This window comes from Chrysochloris asiatica, unplaced genomic scaffold, assembly GCF_000296735.1.
Source record: "Chrysochloris asiatica unplaced genomic scaffold, ChrAsi1.0 scaffold00042, whole genome shotgun sequence".
In the NCBI taxonomy this organism is placed as follows: domain Eukaryota; kingdom Metazoa; phylum Chordata; class Mammalia; order Afrosoricida; family Chrysochloridae; genus Chrysochloris; species Chrysochloris asiatica.
In genome coordinates, this window is record NW_006408560.1 from 14345501 (window position 1) to 14368498 (window position 22998).

The following is a 22998-nucleotide window of genomic DNA, read 5'->3' on the forward strand; positions in this document are numbered from 1 at the left end:
GTGTTGCATTCATTGTCAAAAAGAACATATCCAGATCAGTCAGGAGGTAAAATGCTGTCTGTGATAGGATAAAATGTGCAAAGATCTGGAATCAGAACCCAAAAAGGAAGAACATGCTCAGCATTTCTCAAGCTGGGGGAACTGAAGAAAAAATTGAAGCCTCGTCTCTCATGCTTCGGACATACTGTCAGGAGGGACAAGTTGCTGGAGAAGGACATCATATTTGGTAAGGTGGAGAGGGTCACAGAAAAAAAGAAAGACCCCCTACAAGATGGATTGGCCAAGTGGCAGCAATGATGGACTCAAGAGTGGCAACAGTAGTGAGGTTGGCCCCGGATAGGGCAGTGTTTGGTTTTGCTGTGCATACGGTCGCTATGGGTCAGTACCGACTCGATGGCACCTAACAATAACATCACCACCACCTGAGGGGTTTTGCTCAGACAAACTGATGACACTGACAAGACACTTACGCAGTTATGGAAAGAGTACATTTAGAACTGCATAAAGAACTCTGGACCTGGGATGATTTTTCCAAAGAATATGTAATGGCATATGAAAAAATTACTGAAGTTGTACATGCATGACAATAAGATTGCAAGGATTGGAGATGAGACAGAGAAGAGGAACGGCTGGTTGATCTGAAGTAGGGTGAGACCTGGGGATTCCTGAGCCCAAGGACAGTGAATGACATAACCATGGAGGGCAAAAGCTGAGAGTGAAGCATCCAGCTGATATGAAGTGATGGGAGATGTACAAGAATGCCCAAACTTGCAGATAGTACCCATTTGACCTAGTCTCAATGCCTTGATAATCAGAACTCAACTGAAGGAAGATAAGAAAAACAAATTTTGATAAAGGAAATGAGAGTAAATTACTACAATTTGATGAACTTGACCTATATATACTTATGGATGTAGTAATTCAAAATAGCAACTGAGAGGGAAGGTCTTCACATCAAATATAAATCTTATCCGCTTTGTATACACAGTAAATAGGGATAGACAACTTAAAACATTGGCTACCTAAAATGAGGAGGGTGATAAAGGCATGAAGTGACTGGCTTACAAGTTTTTAAGAGGGAGTTTACCTAAGAGTGTGTGGAGGGCGCCCTATACAAAAATGAACTCAACATGGATTAAAGAGCTAAATGTGAGTCCCAAAATTATGAAGATCATCAATGAAAAAACAGGGACAAACATGAGGGCACTAATCCAGGGCATATACAAACTGCCACACATTTTGAAAAGTACACAAACAAAAACAGACAAAAGAGATGAGTGGGACTTACTAAAAATTAAAAACTTGTGCACATCAAAAGACTTCACCAACAGAGTAAAAAGGGAACCCACAGACTGGGAAAAAATCTTTTGCAACGACATATCGGGTAAGGGACGCATCTCTAAATATATATCTCTAAATACATATCGGGTAAGGGACTCATCTCTAAAATAAATAGAAAAATGCTACACATCTACAAAAATAAGACAAATAACCCAATTAAGAAATGGGCACAGGATATGAACAGACACTTCAGCAGGGAGGAGATCTGGGCAGCAAACAAACATATGAAGAAATGTTCAAGATCACTAGCCACTAGAGAGATGCAAATCAAAACAACAATGAGATACCATCTCACACCAGCAATAACAGCAAAGATCAAAAAGTTGAGGATAATAAATGCTGGCGAGGATGTGGAGAGACTGGGACACTTCTGCATTGCTGGTGGGATTGCAAAATGGTCCAATCTCTCTGGAAAGCAATATGGTGCTTCCTCAGAAGGTTGAAAATAGAAATACCATTCGATCCAGCAATTCCGCTACTTGGTATTTACCCACAAGAAAAACGAGCCACAACACGGGAAGATATATGCACCCCAATGTTCATAGCTGCACTATTTATAATAGCAAAAAGATGGAGACAGCCAAAGTGCCCATCAACTGAAGAATGGATAAACAAACTGTGGTACATACACACAATGGAATACTATGCTACCTTGAAAAATAAAGGAAGCTGCATGCCACTTCCTAATATGGATGAACCTAAGAACATTGTGTAGAGTGAAATGAGCCAATCACAAAAGGAAAAATACTGCATCGGACCACTACTGTAAAAGACTAAAAAAAAGAACCCACACTATTCCACTAAATTGGATTCTTAACAGGTTGCTAGGGCATAGGGGTAGGATTAAGGACCGGAGGGTAGGGTGGAGCACAGGGCAGGGAATAGACACAGGATAGGTTGGGTGTTGGGGAGGGGGGCAATATACAAGTAGGGAGAGGGGAATGGAAGAATGCAGACGGGAGAAAAATTAGACAGGTAAGAATGAGCTAAATGGGCCAGAGGTAATAAATGATGTAGGCACAGCCTTGGAACAACAGGGCTCTGGGATACAAAGACTGGGACATGGTTGGAATAGGGAAAAGGGGGAATAATGTTAAGATGCTTGGCTGACTTTTGAATCTTGGTTTTACAGGCATATTATAAAACAGTCACGGGAAAGTAGAGAAAGGAATAGCCAGAAATATACCCATAGAAAGCTTGTAAATTCGTATTCTGCCTAAAACTGATTGGAACACCTAAAAAGGGGCTACAATGTGTCCAGTATAAGGATGGGCAACTTGAACAATGGCTACCGAAAATGGGGGTTACAAGCTTTCAAGAGGGAGCCTAGCTCAACAGGGCAGGGAGGATGGCAAAGTCTCAAGTGAGTAATATACAACCTGCCTAGGAAGGGCTGATGAAAAGAAATGCAGATGGGTCTCTTCTGATGCAAGGGTGAATAACTGTTATCAGGACTGATTGTGAAGACTAGAACTGTAAGGTGGATATTTTATAGCAAGGAGGGGAGTGATTAACATTTCAGTCTAGGAGCAAAGGCCCCTGGTACCATCACTGGAGAAGAGTGGAGATCAGGACCCCACCCAGAGAAGCAGTGAGGCCTGAGATGGAGACAGAGAGGATGACACAAAGAGATGGAGTGGTTGAGGACTTGAGGTCCAGGGAGGGAAGGAGTCTGTGTGCTGAGGACTGTGGGGGGAGGGAGTGACCTGTGGGGTATATCCTTTGGTTAGGTGATGATGCATGGATGGGATGGTAACTATGGCAATGAGACGATGTATGATGGAATGAATGTAAAACTAATGTTCCCCCATGTAAATTATCACACAATAAAAAATAAAAACTTTAAAAAAAGTGTGTGTGGAGGAAGGTATAGACCCCACTGAATAGTTTTCATCTTGTCTAGACGAGTCTGGTGAAAAGAGATGGCGGACTAAGATTCCTATGATTCAATAGTGAGTAACTGTTATCATGACAAATTGCAATTTTAACAACTGTAAGGTAGAAGTTTTGTAACAAAAACGGGAGAGTAGTTAATCTTACAGTTCAAAAATGGAGGACCCTAGGACCATCAAGAGAAAAGAGCACAAACAGAATGCTGGACCCTATCTAGAGAGGCAGCAACACCAGAGATGGAGGCAGATATGAGGACATGGAGAGTGAGAGCAGTTCAGGACTCTGGACTTATGGAGAGAGACTGTGTGCTGGTGGCCAGGAGGCAGGCTTGCAGAATTTTCCCTATGGTTGTTTAAATTATATATTCCTGAGCGGTTTCTTGTACACCCCTGCCACCCCCCAAAAAAGAGGGAAGAGAAGCAAATACTGTTGAATGATGATGCATAGAGGAGATTGTAATCATTGCAATGAAATGATGGTGTAAATCCAATTATCTCCTATGTAAACTATCACTCAGTTCACAATAAAAACTTACAAAATATATATATCAATTGAAATGGATTGACTCTTATGGCTCTGGATAAGACTGTTGCTGTTGTTGCTAAGTACCAATGAGTCAGTTTTGACTCTCATAGCAATCTTGCATAGGGATACTGAGGTTATAAATCTTTGTTGGAGCAGAAATCCTCATCTTTCTCCTGTGGAGAAGCTGGTGGGTTTGAACCACTGACCTTGTGTTTCCAGTCCAGTGCTTATCCCACAGAGCCACTGCACCCTCCTGGATAAGATAAGAATAATACATTCCTGACTCTCTCTCAAAAAAAAGAAAGAAAGAAAGGATTAGGAGAGCTACTGTTGTACTGTTGACATGGTAAACAACAACCTGAACCTAGCTATAAAGACATTGAAGAACTCCTAGTAGTAGATCTTGGCGGTGGTGGTAGTGGTAGTGCTATGCAGTGGAGTCATTCTGATTCAAAGTGACCCTGCATAGGGTTTCTGAAGCTGTAAATCTTTGTTGTTGTTGTTATGTGCTTTGGAGTCGGTTCCAACTCATAGTGACCCTATACATTGTTTCCGAGGCCTTAAATCTTTACGGGAGCAGAAAGCCTCAGCTTTCTCCCGTGGAACAGCTGGTAGTTTCAAGCTTCTGACCCTGAGGTTAGCAGCCCGATTCGTAACCACTATGCTACCAGAGCTCCTAAGGACACTGAAGAACTCATAGTAGTTCTTGAGGAACTAACAAATGAAGCATTGCTGGAGGTAGAAGAGTGAATAGCAGAAGGGGAGGCAAGGGAAAAAGAAACTGCAGAAATAGAACAGGTACAGAAGTTGTTTATTAGTAAGGGTTTTTTTTTGCAGACCTAACAGCTTGCTGAAGAGATGGACCTTAAACACTGAACACTTTTCACAAATAAAGGAATGTTTATACAGTTGTGATGCATAAAAGCAAACAACACTGAACAAATTCCTAAGAAGCCAATACCACTTCAAGAAAAGACTCAGCCAGATCCTTCAGGTATTACCAAAACCAAACCAAACTCATTACTATCAAGTTGATTTTGACTCACAGCAACCCTACAGTACAGAGTACAACTCCCCTATATGGTTTTCTAGGCTGTAATCTTTATACGAGCAGATCACCAGGTTTTTTTTCTCTTGCAGAGCAGTTCAAATCATCAACCTTCCGATTAGCAGGTGAGATCTAAAACAATGTACTACTAGGGCTTCTTTCAGGCATATTATGAGACATTATCATTGTTGGTGACAGTTCATCAATGGATACTACTAAACCTAAAACTCTTCCAGTGGAACACCATGAAGAATTTGAGAACAGTGACGTGGATGGATCCTAATCATCTGTGTTAAATTGTGTGAGATAGAAGTTAAGAAAGTGCTTAAATAAAAGTTATTAAAGTGGAAAAACAACGTAACGTTTTAAAATGACATACAAAATTTAAAGGCTTAAAAATAAACTTTACAAAGAGACCTAATGTTAGGTTACAGAAATAAAATGAGAAAACTATCTATTGTACAGATAGCTGCAAAGTGTATTATAGTATATGTACAGAATTTAAGTTTAGTATCTTATACAGTACATAACTATACTAGGAATAGTCTTTAGACTCTCCCAATACTGTTAGCCAATACTAGTGCAAGTTCCACTGTACAAATTATTTATTAACCCAAGTCTACACTTGAATATATTTACAGTGCATTATTATATTATGTATACAGTAGCATACAGTAAGGGGACTTCAAAAAGTTCATGGAAAATTTACAGGAAAGATAATGCATTTTACCATTAACTTTTTGAAGCCTACTTCTATTAACCTATTTAACTCACATATTACCTTACCAGTTATGTAAATACAGTATTTATATGAAATACAGTACAGTATGTATACAGTATCTTAGCTATTCACACAATACAGATACACTACAGTATTTCAGACAGTTTTGGTAAGTGAAACAAAAGGTTATTAAACAACATAAAGGTAGAAAATCAGTTGACTGCTATTGCTCATGATGTAGGCATGTCTGTATAATGCCGTCTTTCACAGAACATATATCATGGACGTTAAGTGCTGCATGACTATACTTGAAAAGTAATGTGACTATTTCTATAGCTCGTGGGGGAGGTTAAGTCATAAAGAAAACCCCATATTTAATTACATAAAGGCGTTATTGTTCTGTATTGTAAACACTGTGAACAAAAACAAAAGACAAAAGATAGTATGAAATAAAATAAAATAAATGTGAAAAATAGATTAAAATACCTAATATATAAAGTTATTCTAAAACTAACAAGAAAAACAATATAAGAGATATGCACACTGGCTACCTAAAATTGGGGGGTTATAAAGGCACAAAGTGACTGGGTTACAAATTTTCAAGAGGGAGTTTAGTTTAAGCGTGTGCAGGGGGAGGTAGAATCCCCACTGAATAGTTTTTATCTTGTCTAGATGGGTCTGGTGAAAGAACATGGAGATAAGATTCTTATGACTCAACAGAGACTAATTATTTATCATGACTAAATGCGACTGTCACAACTGTAAAGGTAGAAGTTTTGCAACAAAAAAGTTATGTTCCAGGAACAGAGGACCTTTTGACCATCAAGGGATAAGAGCATGAGCAGAATATAGGGCCCTAACCAGAGAAACAGCAAAACCAGAGATGGAGGCAGAGATGAGAGCATGGAGAGATAGAGCAGCTGATGACTCTAAACTCATGTAAAGAGAAAGACTGTGTGCTGGCGGCCAGGAGGCAGTGCCCTTTGGTTGTTTAAATGATTACATATTCCTGAGTGTTTTTGTGTACATAAAACATACAAATAAACAGGGGGAATAGAAGCTGTTGAATCACAGAGGAGATGAGTGTAAAACTGATGTTCTCCCATATAAACTATCACTCAATTCACAATAAAGAAATTTTAAAAACTCTATGAATGACCAAGGAGCTCTGGTAGCGTAGTGGTTACGAATTGGGCTGCAAACCGCAAGGTCAACAGTTCGAAACTACCAGCTGTTCTGCAAGAGAAAGATGAGGTTTTCTGCTCCCGTAAAGATTTACAGCCTCGGAAACTCTACACAGGGTTGCTATGAGTCGGAATTCGACTCCACAGCACATAACAACAACAACAATATGAATGACCAATTTAAAATAAAAAAAGGAATACAACAACTATATGACACACATACCCAAAAAAGAGAGAAATGCATAGGGGTGGGGTGAGCATGTCAGTGAAAATAATGGAGTAGGCAGCTCTGTGGGATTGTGCCCCAAGAAACAATGAATACTAAAAGAAAGACTGTCAATATGAGCTTTATCAGAACTCTGGAAAACATTAAAAAATTTACAATAATCAAGTAAACAATGAAGAAAGAAAAAGGCAATTTAAAAAAAAAAAATTTTTTTTTTTTTTTAAAGAAAAAAAACAGAAGAAAAAGCTTCATGACCCTTTTACTTGCTCTTATCCCAAGCACCTCCCCAGCTTGGTGGTGGTCTTAAAGACAACATCCCACCTTTCCAATGTGGGACTTGGGTTCCTGGTTTGAGAGGAAGCAAAGCAAACTTTATTAACAAAAAGTTACATTATGTCTATTCAAACACACTTGGAGGCTACCTGAAGGACTGAGGCAAAGCACTTGTCTTTATTTCGCTAAACCTGGGACTCATTCAGAGTTAAAAGTTAGATCATATCCTTCAAAAACATTGTAAGGCAAACAAGGTACATCCTTTTGGGGAAAAAGATTATAGACAAAGCATACAGTAAAGCACTGAAAGTCCAAGGGAAAAATCTGGAGTGTTCCCTTGGGAAACTATGTCATTCAAATCTCCATGTTTACTAAGAAATTTAAAATGTCATGTACATGCCAGGCCAGGCTATACGCTCCAAAAAGACCAAGGGTAGAGTCTAACCTTTCAGCTCTGCTTGATCACTACATTCACTGCAAGCAGGAAGTGAAGGTGAAGGCAAGAAGTAAAGGTAAATCTAGAAAAATTAGAAGTCACTGAAAATAGACTGGCTAGAAGTGGAACAAGTAGCCCAGTACAGATGTGAAGAGATTTTTTTTTGTCCCTCTCACTCTTAATTTTTTTAAAAGGGGGGTAGTGGGATATTGGGGCCTTTGACATTCAAGGAATCTGGCCAACAAGAGGTGACCCCTAAAAATGTGGCCCTTAGACAGTTATCAAATGTGAAAATGAACACACTCCCAGGGACCACCCTTCAGCCAAAGACAGACCTATGAAGTGAACAAAAACACTAATGAGGAACATATTCTTCCTAACAATCAACCTTACCAGACCAAAAAGGCAGGATTTTGCTTAATAACAAAATTTAGTAGGCAAGAAAGCTGGGCCAATGGAAAACGGGAATCTAGGGAGAAAATAAGAAGAGTATTGATACATTGATGGAATTGCAACTATCACAAAACATATATAAATTATTGAATGAGAAAATAATTTGCACTATAAACTTTTACCCATACCACATTAAAATTTTATATAAACAAAACAAAAACAGTAACTGAACACAAGTTAAAGAAATTCCAAGCACATAAAACAAAGAATACTTACTTTACAAATACCATGAAGAAGAGTCAATAAAGAACTACAGTTAAAGGAAACAACAAAAACAAATCTCTAGGAGCTACCACACTGTAATATTCAAAGTGCCCAGTTTTCAACAGAAAATTACAAAGCATGCAAAGAAACAAGAAACTAAAGCCCATTCACAGAAGAAATTAGCAGAAACTGTCCCTTAGGCAGCATAGTCATTGGACTTACAAATCAAAGACTTCAAATCAACTGTCTTAAAAAAGACTGGATATGCTAAGAAAAACCAACTAAACAATGGATGAATAAAGAATAACAAAGAGATAGAACTTGAAAAATGGAATCAAACAAATTGCAGAACTGAAAACTACAATAACGGAAATAAAAAATCTCACTTAAGGATTTCAAAAACAGACGTAAGCATGCAAATTAAAGAATCAGCAAAATCAATTAAAATTATCCAGTCCAAGGAGAAAAGAAAATTAAAGGAAGAAAAATGAACACTGTAAAAACACCTGTACTACCACTCATCTATCAGTTTGACATACTGAAGTGGCTTTTTATTACTCTGATGCTGAAAGCTATGCCACTACTCTATTAAATACCAGCAGTCACACATGTTGGACAAGTTTCAGCAGGGTTTCCAAACTAAGACAGACTAAGGAGAAGGAGAGGTGAAACACTTCTGATGGTTAGCTACTGAAAACTTTATAATAGTATTCTAGCAACACATTATCTAATATAGTGTCAAAAGATGAGTTCCACAGGTTAGAAGGCACTCAAAATATGATTGAAGGACTGCTGCCTTCTCAAAGAGATGACCTTCATGATGTGGATGCAAGCAAAGCTTTTGGTACCTTTATTTGCTAATGGAGTACAACTTAAAATGAGAAGAAACAGCTGCAAATAATCCGTTAGTAATTGAATGTACAAAGTGTGAATCTAGAAAAATTAGAAATCACTAAAAATGAAATAGAACACATAAAATTGATCCTAGGAGCTCTAGTAGCATAGTTAACAAGTCAATCTGCTAATCTCAAGGTCAGTAATTTGAAACTATCTGCCGTTCTGTGGGAGTAAAATGAGGCTTTCTGGTCCCATAAAGATTTACAACCTCAGAAACCCTATGCAAGGTCACTATGAGTTGGAACAGACTCCATGGCACACCACCACCACCAGGCATTAGTGAGCTGAAATGGACAGATATTGTGGCCATTTTGAATCGGACAATCACACAGATAAGGGAAATGACAAATTGAAGAGGAATGACATTTGATTCATCATCAAAGACAGCATTTCAAGAATTATCTTAAAGTACAATGCTGTCTGTTACAGAATAATATCCATACGTCTGCAAGGAAACCCAGTTAATATCACGATTATTCAGATTTATGCATGAACAACTAAAGCCAATGATGATAAATTCTACCAGCTTCTTCAGTCTGAAATTAATCAAACATGCAATCAAGATGCACTGCAAATTTCTGGTGACTGGAATGGGAAAGTTAGAAACAAAATGAAAGGATCAATAAATATTGGAAAACATGGCTTGGTGATAGAAACGATGCTGTAGTTCTCATGACAGAATTTGGTAATTCTATCATGCAAATACCTTTCTTCACTGCAAATACCTTTCTTCAACAACATAAATGGTGACTATACACATGGGACCTCAAAAGATGGAATATACAGGCATCAAACTGACTATACCTGTGGGAAGAGATGATGGAGAAGCACATCATCAACAGTCAAGACAAGGCTGGGGGCAACTATGGAACAGATTTTTCAGTTGCTTATACGCAAATTCATGCTGAAGCTGAAGAAAATTAAAGCAAGTCCACCAAAGCTCTAAAATATGACCTTGAATATATCCCATCTGAATTCAGAGACCATCTTAAGAACAGACTTGACACCATGAGTCGGAACCTACTCAAAAGCAGCAGTAGAATCCTTCTTTACAACAGTTTATTTCTATTCATAAATTAAGAGCAGTCATTGAAGAACAAGTAAAGAATCCCAGTGTGGCACTGCAGGATCAGCACTGGACTTCAAATCAAAAGATGGGCAGTTCAAATGTACCAAGTGCTCCTTGGAAACCCTATACAGGGTCGCTATTGAATTGGAAACTACTTGACAGCACTTAACAGCAATATTCATAATTAAGATGCTTATGAAGCAGAGATTCTTGACCTACAATCAAAATTGCCCGTTGTGGTGGTGGTTGTGTGCTGTTGATTTGGTTCCGACTCATAGCAACCCTGTATAGAGTTTTCAAGGATGTAAATCTTTACAGGAACAGAAAGCCTCACCTTTCTCTTGCATAGTAGCATGTAGATTTGAACTACTGACCTCATAGTTGGCAGTCCAATACACAACCCTTAAAATTGGTTCCTTAAAATTGCCACCATGAAGCTCCTCAAGTTAGCAAAAATGTAACTGTGTTTCAAATGAAGAAAGGGTATTTAAGATAACAGCATGGATTACCTCTGAAACAAAGATGTGGCCATTTTTAACCATCCAGTTCTAAGTCTCAATGAATAGTTTCTGAATCCTTATGGAAAAGATTCATCTAGAAATATTTTTTGAGGTTTCTCTGAAATCCCAAATCATATTACTATCCTTACATCTCAGTTCTATTTAAGATGTTTGCATTGCCTCAAAACAATGAAGAATTTTTTGGTAGTAGGTCAGCAATTCGAAACTACCAGCTGTTCTGCAGGAGAAAGATGAGGCTTTGGGCTCCTGTAAAGATTTACAGCCTCGGAAACCCTATGCAAAGGCACTAAGAGTCGGAACCGACTCCATGGTACTTAACAACAACAAGATTATTTAAGGAAAGGGAGGTCTGTGGCTCTGTAGGATAAGGCTGGACTGTTAACCACAGAGTCAGTGGTTCAAGTCCGCCAGCTGCTCCAAGAGAGACAGATAAGGCTTTCTGTTACCACAAAGATTTACAGCTTCGGAAACCCTATACAGGTTGTTATGGGTCAGAACTGCCAACACTTTGAAGGAAACCATTTACTGGAGGAGAACTGACTTTGTAATACATTTGTTGTTGTTGTTAAGTGCCCTCGAGTAGGTTCCGACCCATAGCGACCCTGTACAGGGTTTCCGAGGGTGTAAATCTTTATGGGAGTAGAAAGCCTCATCTTTCTCCCGCGGAGCGGCTGGTAGTTTCGAACCACTGACCTTAAGGTTCGCAGCCCGATTCGTAACCACTATGCTACCAGAGCTCCTTTTGTAATACATAATGTTGATGATTCTGTCTTTGAGGGGAAAAAATTCATACATGATATGGATCCTTAGTCCTCTGGTGATTTCAATATAACAGAAATAAAAAGTAAGAACAACACGAGGGACTATGTTGTAACTAGAAATATTTGCTCTCAGTGTTTTGGAATTAATTCATTTCTTTTCCTGAGCTGACAAGGTCTGATATTGCTGGCCTTTTTAAGCATAGTGCCAATTCAACAGATGGACCCAACATTTTGCTAATAATGGTGAAGGTAGACTAGCATGTGTGAAGTCATGTACTTAAGCAAGAGAATATTTGTCTCCTGCATGAAGGTGGTAGTCCGTCAACATCTTGCGTATGGGGTCCCCAGCCGGTCTCCTCCCTCCCTGCCTTCTTCGGATGGCGGCTGTTTATACTGGACGTGTGACCAGAGATGGGTAAGGATCACGTGGAACCTTGGCAACCTAAGACAGAGCCAATGCCATGCTGCAATAAGTTTCGATGACAGCTAAGACGGAGGAATTCGCACTGACCGCCTAAGAAAGGTAGCGTCCCTTAAACAAACAATAAATAAGGGGGAAACTGATGCAGACCGTGCAGATCCGGCCAGGAGTTCAAGGCCCTGTGGGCCCAAGCGTTGCAGACCGTCCAAACCACAGGCTCTGAGGATCAGACTTTAGCCACCTAGCAGACATATCAAATTGTCCCTCATATGATTATTCAGTTATGCTTGTTAGTAATCGCATACATGAGCCTTGGATATCCACAGATAAATGTAAAAACCTTCCGTAAAAGCCGAGACTGTAAATTCCAAAAAGCAAAGTCCCCCCCACAAAAAAAAAAAAAGAAGCTAAAGAGGATAGAGAGAAACACTGTTAACTGATGATGTATGGAGGGGATTATAATCAATGTAATGAAACAAGTCATATGAATGGTTGAATGTGAAACTGATGATGTGCCCTGTAAACTTTCACTCAATCCACAATAAAAACCTTAAAATAAAAAAATAAAAACTTGTGATCGCATTAACTAAAATAAAAATAAACCTATAATTTACCAAAAAAAAAAAAAGAGAGAGAATATTTGTTTCCTGCATGAGCTAAGAGGATCTTTGATCATTTTAAAAATCATTAACGATAAACCTACATGGCTAAGAGTGCCTTTATTGTCTATTCCTTTAAATGAGATACCTCAAAGACATTAAAATACACCCTTACAAATACCTAGATATTATACCACTACAGCATCACCATTCATCTGTCAGTTTGTTGAACTGTGGTGGTGTGCATGTTGCTGTGATTCTGGAAGCTATTCCATGAGTATTTTAAATACCAACAGCGTCACCCACGATGGATAGGTTTCAGTTGGCCTTCCATGAAGGCAGACTAAGAAGGAGAGACAAACTACTTTTGAATAGTCACTGAAAACCTTCTGAATAGTAGTAAAACACTGTCACCACCAGAATATTGACTATTGAAACACGATGAAGAACACCAGAATATTGTCAGAAATAGTGCCAGAGTGCCTCAGGTTAGAAGGCACTCAAAATGTGACTAGGGAAGAGCTGCCTCCTCAAATTAGAGTTGACTGTGATGACACAAATACAGTAAAAAGCCCTTGGGAACTTTATTTGCTAATGGGGCACAACTCAAAATGAAGAAAAACAGCTGTAAACATCCATTAATAACTGTAACATGGAATGTACTAAGCATGAATCTAGGATAACTGGAAATTCTCAAAAATGAAACTGAACACATAAACATCGATATCCTAGGCATTGTTGTTATTGTTAAGTTCTGTCAACTCTGTTCCAACCCATAGCAACCCTGTACAGGGTTTCCGGAAAGCAGCTGGTGAGCTTGAACTGCTGACTTTGCAGTCCAGCACATTAACCCACAGTGTCACACCAGAACTTCATACTAGGCATTAGTCATCTGAAACGGACTGGGGTATTAGACATTTTGAATCTGATAAATACATGATTCAGTATGAAGGGAATAACAAAATGAAGAGGAACAGTGTCACATTCATCATCACAAAGAAAATATCAAGATCTGTCTTGAATTACAACACTGTCTGTGATAGGATAATATTTACACACCTAAAAGAAGACCAAAGAGCTCTGGTAGTGTAGTGGTTATGAATCAGGCTGCTAACCTCGGCCAAGATGGCTGGACTTCTTCACCCATGCTTCAGACATATTATCAGGAGGAACCAGTCCCTGGAGAAAATTGTTTGGTACAGTAGAGGGTCGGAGAAAAAGAGAAAGACCACCAATGAGATGGACTGACACAGTGGCAGCATCAGCGGGCTCGGGCATAACAACAATTGTGAGGTTGGAGCAAGACCGGGCAGTGTTTCATTTTGTTGTGCATAGTGTCACTATGAGTGGTATTGATTGATGGTACCTAACAACAACAATTATGCAGCAAATCTACCTATTTCAAATCTTTAAGTTTATACGTACTGGATCTTTTAAATGTATTCTAGATTACTAGACGTGTTTACTCATGAAATCTATCAGTGAAAAAGATGTTTCTAAAGTAAGGATTGACAATCCCCAATAAAAGACTGAATAAAAAATTAGGAGGCATCATGATCTCCCTCTTATTCTATAAATTTTCAAAATCAGGTTAAGTTCTCATATAAAGAATAAGGGAACATGCCTTCTGACTTCTCACATTATTTTATAAACCTGAACATATTTGCTTTTACCTTAATTGGACATCCACAATAGATCTCTAAAAAAGGAATGACCATTGTTTATTGTCTTTAAGTAATCTAATAGAAACAAGCACCCTGACTCTTAATTACATATAAAAATAAGTGTTCTCCCCACCAAAAAAAACAAAAAAACTAGTGTTCCACATCTTTGCAACACATTCAAGAATAATAAAAATTAGTCATTATTTACCAATCTTTTTTTTTTCTTTTACTGCTTACTAATTATGACTTACCATGTTTTCTTGGAGTCCCTAGGTATTACAACTCTTAACATGCTTGTATGCTAACTAAAAGGTTGGTATTTGAATGTACTCAGAGGCACTTTGGAAGAAATGCCTAGTAATCTACTTCTAAAAATCAATCACTAGAAATCCTATGGTTTCCTTCCTATGTAACACAGTTATACTTAGATACAGGAGGTCGCTATTAGCTGGTCTAGGTTTTCTTAGACCAAGAGGTATTACGCCTAAAATTACCAAAAGAATGTTTCAGCTTCGGCATTCCTCTAAGTGTCAAGAATACACTACATTCCAGTCCAAGATCTTCATCTCTTTACCTACATTCATGAAATAATCTCATCTAGTCCCATGACTCTATATAGTTTCTCTATCTTGATCAACTCCCAAATTTATAATTGCCTAAATGTTGAGACTTGTATAAATGTCTACCCTGCATCTCAACATGAAACATTTCTTAGAAATCTCAATGTCAGATTACCAAACCAAATTTGTAATTCCTGTATTCTTTGCTTTCTGCAACTTGCTTCCCCAACAATGTCCCTCCTGTCAATAAATGGCATCCAGTTGCTCAGACCATTAGAGTCATTTTTTAACTCACCTTTTTACTCAGACTCCACATTCAATACATGAGTAATTATCATTCTCACAAGTCCTGGTATGGTGCTACAGGATATGCACAGGGCAGCTAATCAAAAGGTTGGCAGTTCAAACCCACCAGCCACTCCTTGGAAACTCTATATAGGATTGCTTTGAGTTAGAACCAACTCAACAGCAATTAACAATAACAACCACCACCTTCAAAATAAATAATCTATACAGAAGGGCAATCTACCATCTTCCCTTGCCTCAACTACCATACAACCTTCTAATTGGGCCAGCTATTTCCAGCTTGCCCCTCTGTTATCTTTCAAATTCAATCAAATTAGATCAAGTCACTTCTCTGTTCAAAACCTTTAATAGGTTCCTGTCAAACCTATAATAAAGCCTAGATCCTCATCAAAGTTTGTAAGTCCCAACATTATCTATCATCTGGTTTCCTCTTCTACCTGTTTTCCTTCATTCTTCTTCCCCAGCTTGCTACTTCTTGAACATACTAAGGACACTTACAGCTCAAGGTTTATATTTAACCTACAAATAGTTCCGAATCTTAGTCGTTCATATTATTCAGGTCTCTACTCAATTTTCACTGACTAAGAGGCATTTCCTAACCATCCAGCACCCTTAACTTGCAACGATTTCCCTTACAATACTACTAATCATTGAAATGGTACGATATTACATGGATAAGTCAAAAAGTATTGATACTAGGTTCCAGTTCACACATGCACAGAACAGGTTTATTCCAAATAAAACATGCTGAAACATGTTTTTGCTATCAGTGGATGGCCGCAGACAAGTTCTCTCAGTAATACATGTATCTTAGTTTCATTAAGGTATTAAAAAAAAAAAAAAAAAAAAGCCTGTTTCTGTAATGGAAAAAAGCAATTTTGACCAAATATCAAATTTTTCAAAAAAAAATAAGAGGTAGATTCCCAAATCACTGACGGTATACAACAAGTTTACAGAAATGCTGCCCCACACGAGACAACAATTTGTTGATGGATCACATTTTAGGAGTCCTAGTGTTGCTCTGTGGGTTAATGTGTTGGGCTGCAAAGTCGATTTATACCAAAAGATCGGTGGTTCAAATTCACCAGCTGTTCCTTGGGAATCTTATACAGGGTTGTTAGGGGATGGAACCAACACGACGGCATTTAACATGTTTTTAAGAACGTCAGATAGATGAGTCAAGACAGAGAAAATGAACCAAAATGGACCATGAGAAGGAAGACCTTCAACCTCATGAATAAGACAACTGTGGCTAAAGTCTAGAAATTGGTGGAAGAAGACCACCAAATGACCACTAATGTGAAAGCTACTGAAGCTGGGACCTCACGAGGTTAGGCAGTTTCTGTTTTAAGAGAACATATTGGTTTCAACAAGGTTTCAGTTTGATGAGTTCCAACAGTATTGTGAAAAGCTCAGCTTGCTCAAAGAGCTAATCTTTCCAGGAGTCTGGTAAACAAGATTGAAGCTAATGAAAATGATATTATGGAACGAGTCCTAATCAGGACAAGTCTTGGATTTACCAATATGGTCCTGTAAAAAGAATCAAAACAATGCCTTCCAAGGGATTTGCTGGGCCAGTTAAATTCAAGGGAGAGGTCAGCTCAGGAGGTATGCAACTGTGTCTGGAATATCTAAAGGGTAACCTGAATAGTTTTTCTCAAAGGACACAGGGCAACCACGGAAACTTATTAGGAAACTTCCAAGAAAATTGAAAACTGCACTGGTGAGAAAAAGACCAGGAAAGTTACACCACCAAGGAACTGTTTTCCATTACAACAATGTATCTGCTCATTCTTCAAAGGTAAGAGAATTTCATTGGAAAATCTAATGTCATTCACCCTACAGTCCTGATACTGCCCCTTCAGACTTCTTTTTGTCCTCAAAACAATCATGAAAAGAAGGAACAAACAAGATGGCGGATCGAGTGGAACTGTAGTAAAAAGCTCCGCCAGCAACAACACAGAATACCTCGTGCCAAGCAAGCTCAGGGGATGCTCCCAGAACTCTGAATCACATATAAAGTAATATTTAAAAGGTTAGAAGGCTTACAGCTGGGGGAATTTGTGGCAGAAGCAAGAAATCCATAGCTTTCTAGTCCGGGATGCTCAGCTGCTCCAGGAGCCACCATCTTGGGTGAGACCGAGAGGGGGGAAAGATCGGAGTGGCCACAGATGCCTGGTAGAACCACAGAGATAAAGGTGTGGACATTATTTTCTTTTGGTAGCTGTTCGTTGGTCCCTTGCTGTCTGTGCACCTCAAATCTGGTGACTATAGGGGTGTCTGAGCTAGTGGGCAGCCCAGCCCCACCCTCGGAGGGTTCTATTATGCATGTGCACAGATCTCCTCAAAATTTAATGAGACAGTTTCCAATTAAAACCAAATGGTCACAGCCGGCCCTAAACTGTTTCCAAATAGAAAAAGGACCTAAAAGGGGATTGTGGAGAGGGGCAAGCAGACAAAAAAGGAAACAGGCCGAAAATTCAATCCTGACTTACGCTACCATGACCAACAGTGGTTATCTTGAAATTTCTCAGGAAGAAGAGTGAAAAGGGAAGTCCATTTCCTGATCACACCTACCTGGAGACAACCAGAAAACATAAAAAATGCCAAAATACATACCCATCTAAGTATTAAGTCCACAGATAACACCTGAAGATGCTCAAAAAACAGAAGCAGATGACCATATCTGCACATGTCCAGAAACAATATAGAGTGACTGAGGCAAATGAGCTGGATGTAGACCTACACTCCATACTGGAAGATGGGCAGGCTTTGGAAATGCCTGAGAAGGAATTCGGAAAATGATTATAAAATGCATCAACACACTATACAATGTAGTTGAGAAAAATAAGGAAGAAGTCAGGAAAGCGCTACAAGACCAATCAAATAAGATAGAGCACTGGAAACAATTCAAAACCTACAGAAAAAGAGGTCCAAACGATTAATAACAGAATATCAGAAATGGACAATACATTGAAAGGGCAAAGGAGTAGAACTGAAGAGATAGAAGGCAGAACTAGTGAGCTAGAAGAGAAATCTCTCAACACTACTAAGATAGAAGAGCAAACACAAAAAAGGATAAAAAAAAAAATCTGAAGAAGGCCTAAGATTCATGTTGGATAACATGAAGATGAATAACATAAGAATTATTGGCATTCCAGAAGAGGAACAATCACACAAGTCCACAGAGGAGATAGTTGAGGAGCTTCTGGAAGAAAATTTCCCTAACATCATGAAAAGTGAAAAGATAAGCATTCAAGAAGCTCAATGAACCCCAGGATGGATAGACCCTAAAAGGCAATCACCAAAACATATAATAATCAAGCTCTCCAAAATCAAAGATAAAGACAGGATCTTGAAAGCAGCTAGGAAAAAGAGAAATATAACATACAAAGGCAAACAAATCAGAATAAGCTCGGATTTCTCAACAGAAACCATGCAAACAAGAAGGCAATGAGGAAACATATATAAAATCCTGAAAGAAAAAAAAAAAACTGCCACTCAAGAATCCTCTACCCAGCAAGGCTATCAATCAAATACGATGCTATAATCAAAACATTCCAGGATAAGCAGAAGTTAAGGGATTTTGCCAAAGCCAACCCTGCTATGAAAAATATCCTAAAGGAAGTTCTGTGGACTGAGAAACAACAAGAACACACAACAACTACAGAATGACGTATATAGCAGTAACAACCTAAACTCAGTCGGCAAATGGAAGAGTCAAGAACAGAATAAAATCTTAAGAACAGAGGATCTGGGAGGTCAGTCTATGATCAAAACAATTACAATGTGAAAAAAGGTAAACACAGAACAGAGATGCAGGTGGTGGGAAGGTCAGGTAGATTACTGGATAAAACAGACTGTCTTAAATGGAGGGAAGAACTAATGGAATATAAGGTAACCACAATGGGGTTGGGGTGTTTACTTTGGGTGTTGGGGAGGGCAATACAAGAAGGTGGGAGGAGGCAGAAGAACAAGATAGATAGGGGAACACTAAGACAGGATTCCATGGCCTAGTGGGACAGAGGTAAATAGTGATGCATACTCAACCTTGGTACAACAGGGCTCTGGGATACAGGGATCTAGTTATAGCTTGAAGAAGGGAAATAATACTAAAATCCTTAATTGCTTTATGAATATTAGTTTCCCTTGCCTACTATTGTAAAATAGACACTTGAGTGGGATAGATAGGAATGTTGGGAAGCATGATTAGAGAAAACTTGTAAGCCCACATTCAGCCTATAACTGATTGGAATACCGAAAAGGGGTTCTACAACTTGCCCAGTGAAATAGGCCTCATGCAAAGGATTACAGAGCACAGGACCTTAGGTGGAATCCTGAGTCCCATCCACAATCTTATGAGGTGAGACATTCCCACTAGAAAGGATAGGCAGACTGTAACAGCTACAGTGACAGAAGATACATCTTCATTATGAACCTGACCTATACTCAGAGCAGTAGTTACTCTAAATACCAACAGAGAGGGAAAGAGTCTTCAAATCAAGTATCAATGCTATCCGCTCTGTGCACAGGGTAGATAGGGATGGGCAACTTAGACATTGGCTATCTAAAATGAGGGGGCAATAAAGGCACGAAGTGACTGGCTTACAAGGTTTCAAGAGGGAGCTTAGTTTAAGAGTGTGGGGGAAAAGAAAGAGTCCCCACTGAATAGCTATCATCTTGTCTAGATGGGTCTGGTAAAAGGAGATGGGGATAAGATTCGTAAGATTCAATAGTGAATAACTGTTATCATGACTAATCGCGACTGTCACAATTGTAAAGGTAGAAGTTTTGTAACAAAAAAAGGGGAGTGGTTAATCTTACAGTCCAGAAACAGAGGACCAAGGACCATCAAGAGAGGAATGCACAAATAGAGTACGGGACCTTATCCAGAGGAGCAGCAGCGCCAGAGATGGAGGCAGAGACGGGGGCATGGAGAGGAGGAGCGGTTGAGGACTCTAGATTCATGAACTAAGAGCTGGTGAAGAGGAGCACACTTGCAGAATGTGCCCTTTGGAGATGTAAATTATTATATATGCCTGAGTGGGTTTTTTTTGTTTGTGTGTATTTTAAAAAGCTAAAGTGGATAGAGAGAAATTCTGTTACGGTATATGGAGGGAATTATAATCAATGTAATGAAAGAAGGTATATGATTTGTTGAATGTAAAACTGATGATGTGCCCTGTAAACTTTCACTCAATCCACAATAAAACCTTTAAAACACAAAACAAAAAGGATCATGAAAAGGAACCCAATTTAAGTCCCTCAAAAATGCTAAAACTGCTCTTTAAAGTGGTGTAAATTGAAGAGCACAGACTTCTTCTGGGGAGGATTGTTGTTAAGTGCCAAGGCACAGAACCTTCATGGCAAGAAGGAAGAGGAGCTGCTAAAACAGTTGGACGACCTTGACGACCTTAAGGTGGAGTTGTCCCAGCTGTGCGTCATCAAAATGACTGGCAGTGTGGCATCCAACCTCTCTAAAATCAGTTGTCCGAAAATCCACTGCCCAGGTTCTAACTGCCATCAACCAGACTCAGGAAAACCTCAGGAAGTTCTACAAGGGAAAGAAGTACAAACACCTGGATCTGCGACCCAAGAAAACTCATGCCATGCACTGCAGGCTCAGCAAGCACAAGGAGAACCTGAAGACCATGAAATAGCAGCGGAAGGAGCACTGTACCCACTGCGAAAGTTCACAGTCAAGACCTGAGCATCTTATATACATCAATAAACACAAACTGGCTGAAAACAAAACAGTATATAAACATAAATGGAGAATATGTCAAGAAATAATAGTGTCACATTTTAACACTTTTTTTAATAACAAGATTTCTATGACTTTGTGGCAGTATTTTATTAAATGTTCTTGTACATCCAAGAACTTAATATTCATTTTACTCAATATGAAGCATCATAAGGGCAGTGACTTTTGTTTGTTTTATTCACTGCTTGTATTCCCTGAGCTTACAATAATAATTGGCATATATTAATACACAATTACAATTTTTTAAATAGATGAATGATGTTGATATTCAACCATTTCAAGAGGTAGCATATGATAACGAGCCAGTGATACTGAAGGAATAAGTCCAATGTGCACTGAAGGAATTGGCAAAGAACAAGGCATCAGGAATTGATGGAATAAAAACTGAAATCTTTCAAGAAAGTGAGGCATGAGAAAAATAAGATGGCGGATCGGGTGAAGTGCAGTGAGGAGCTCCGACAGCAACAACACGGCATACTGGACAAAGCAGGCTAGGGGATGGTCTCAGAATTCTGAACCACTTATAAAGGAATATTTAGAAAGTTTGAAGGCTTACAGCCAGTGGAATTTGAAGAAGCAAGAAATCCAGTGTTTTCTAATCAAAGGCCCTCAAGTGCTCGCTGAGCGGCCATCTTGGGTAAGGCCGAACTGAAGGATCAGAGCAGCCATGGACACCTGACATAACCACAGACGTAAAGGAAGAAGAGTGAAAAGAGAAGCCCATCTCCTAATCCCGTCTACATAGAGGCAATCAGAAAGCATAATACATACCAAAATACACACCCATCTAAGTTATAAGACCACAGCTAACCACTGAATATGCCCAAAAAAACAGAAACAGATGACTATATCAGCACATGTTCAGAAACAAGATTAAACCAATGAGCTGGAGGTAGACCTATATTCCATACTGGAAGGGTAGGCTTTGGAAATGTCTGAAAAGGAATTCAGAAAAATGATGATAAAATGTATCAAAACACTTTACAAGGTTGAAAAAAATAAAGAAGTCAGGAATGCACTACAGGAACAATCAAATAAGATAGATATAGCTTTGGAAACAATTAAAAACCTACAGAAAGAGATCCTAACAATTAATAGTAGAATATCATAAATGCATACACTGAAAGGGCAAAGGAGTAAAATTAAAGAGATGGTAGCCAGAACTAGTGAACTAGAAGATAAATCTCTCAATACCACTAAGATAGAAGAACAAACGGAAAAAAGGATTAAAAATTTTTAAGAAGATCTAAGATTCATGTTGGATAACATGAATAGGAATAACTTAATAATTATTGACATTCCAGAACAGGAAGAATCACACAAGTCCACAGAAGAGATAGTTGAAAAACTTCTGGGGAAAAAAAAAAAAATTCCATAACATCCTGAAAAAGGAAAGATAAGAATCCAGGAAGCTCAACAAACCCCAGAAAGGACAGACCCTAAAAGAAAAACACCAAGACTTAACATAATCAAGCTCTCCAAAATCAAACATAAGGACAGAATCCTAAAAGCAGAGAGGGAAAAGAAAAGCGTAACATACAAAGGCAAACAAATAAGACTAAGCTCAGATTTCTCAACAGAAACCATGCAGGCAAGCAGACAATGGGGAGACATAGATGAAAATTCTGTAAGAAAAAAACTGCCAACCAAGAATCCTCAAGCCAGCAAAGGTATCAAACAAATACGATGGTGTAATGAAAACATTCCAGTACAAACAGGAGTTAAGTGATTTTGCCAAGGCCAAACCTGCGATGAAAAACTTTCTAAAGGGAGTTCTGTGCACAGAGAACCAACAAGAAAAGACAACAACCAGAAACTGACGTATGTACCAGCAACACCTGGAAGTCAATGGACAAATGAAGAATTCAGAACAGAATAAAACTAAAAGAACAAATTCAGAGACTCTGGGAGGTCAGTCTACGATCAAAACAATTACAACATGAAAAAAAGTGAACACAAAGGAGCAAAGAGAGATCTAGGTGGTGGGAGGGTCAGGTAAATTACAGGATAAAATAGACTATCTTAAATGGAGGGACTATCACAATGGTGGGGTTGGAGTGGTGGGTTTTGTGGAAGGTGGAAGGAGGCAATGGTAGAGCACAAGATAAAGGCAGACACATCATAGATCGGGT

The 22998-nt window shown here is 38.8% G+C and overlaps 1 protein-coding gene across 1 annotated transcript in view; it reads right to left on the bottom strand.

Moving 5' to 3' along the window:
* ASH1L (ash1 (absent, small, or homeotic)-like (Drosophila)) overlaps window positions 1-22998 on the bottom strand; it is a 329236-nt gene that overhangs the window by 285749 nt on the left and 20489 nt on the right. The window contains exon 2 of the mRNA XM_006861559.1: window positions 10605-10610. The gene's annotated coding sequence lies outside the window, so the exon portion shown is untranslated. The remainder of the gene's footprint in view (window positions 1-10604; window positions 10611-22998) is intronic.